Source organism: Cebus imitator, unplaced genomic scaffold (genome assembly GCF_001604975.1).
Source record: "Cebus imitator isolate Cc_AM_T3 unplaced genomic scaffold, Cebus_imitator-1.0 Scaffold757, whole genome shotgun sequence".
Lineage (NCBI taxonomy): Eukaryota > Metazoa > Chordata > Mammalia > Primates > Cebidae > Cebus > Cebus imitator.
In genome coordinates, this window is record NW_016108072.1 from 444,936 (window position 1) to 446,328 (window position 1,393).

Genomic DNA, 1,393 nt, shown 5'->3' on the forward strand with positions numbered 1-1,393 from the left:
TTCACCATGTTGACCAGGATGGTCTCGATCTCTTGACCTCGTGATCCACCCGCCTCGGCCTCCCAAAGTGCTGGGATTACAGGCTTGAGCCACCGCGCCCGGCCTGATAATTTTTGTATTTTTTTAGTAGAGAGGGAGTTTCAACATGTTGACCAGGATGGTCTTGATCTCTTGACCCCGTGATCCGCCGGCCTCGGCCTCCTAAAGTGCTGGGATTACAGGCGTGAGCCACCGCACCCAGCCTATAAATCTTTCTACCATCCTTTGTCCATGTGTCTGCGCGGGTAGACAAGGGAATACTATGTAAGCATGGGTGCAGCTTGTTCAAAGGTAAACTGTGGCTGAAGGTTGCAGCCTGCGTTGATAGTTGCCCCTGGTTTAGGGAGCTGCCTGAGCTCGGAAATGGAGACACACCTGATTTGCAGAGGCAGGGGAGGAGGGCTACATTGCCACAAATGAGAATAAGAGAACAGGCGTTTCAAACAGGGATGGGGGTGGGTGGAAACCCAAGAAGGCGTCAGCAAACTGTGACCTGAGTGGGGTGTAGCAGCACAGAAACAGCTCTGATGGGTTTTCAAACAAGGACAGCTACTGTTTAATTGTCCCGCTGCTTGCGCTGAGCTGGGATGTCATTATTCTCAATCTCTTGACCTTTGGTTAAAGCCTAACATCACCCCTGCTTTGTGACTGCCAGTGCTGACACAGTCAGTGCTAAGGGGCCAGGGGGCGTGAAGTCTGGGGAGGAACGGGCCTGGAGGTCACGGGCACTGGGCAAGTTGCCGAGTGGGGAGTTGGCCTGGAGAAACAGAAGCACCTCTGCCATCCTCACGTCACTGGGGGTGCCGGGTTCCTGCCAGGCACAGGTTGTCCAGCCAGAGTAGCATCTGGCTTCGGAAATCCAGCACATGCTCTCCTCCCAAGTCAGGTGTCCTGGCCTAGGGCTCTGTCTGCAGAGAGTGGTGCCTTTGGGCTGGCAGTGGCCCTGCATGGATCCTCAGCTTTCCCAGGCACAGTGCAGACCCTAGACTACTGCTCTCGACTTCCTGAGTCAGAGAAAGCCCTGCCGGGCCTCCTAAGGCCTTATCCTGACACCTGAGTCAGCTTCCCCCTTCTTTCTGAGCCACCCTCAGACAAGAAGCCCCTCTCTGCTGGTGTGGAGACCAGAAACTGTAGAAATAAAAGATACAAGACACAAAAAAGAGAGTTTGGGCCCAGGGGCCCACTGCCAACCAAAGCATGGAGTCCCGCAATGGCCCTGAGTATCCGCACACTCTGACTTTTATTGAGGACAAAGCTGGGGGCAGGGTAGGCGGGCACTTTCCCAGCGCGGGAGCTGCCCCACAGCCCAGGCGCCCTCCAGCAGTCCTTACACAGGCTTAAAGCGTCTTGTCTT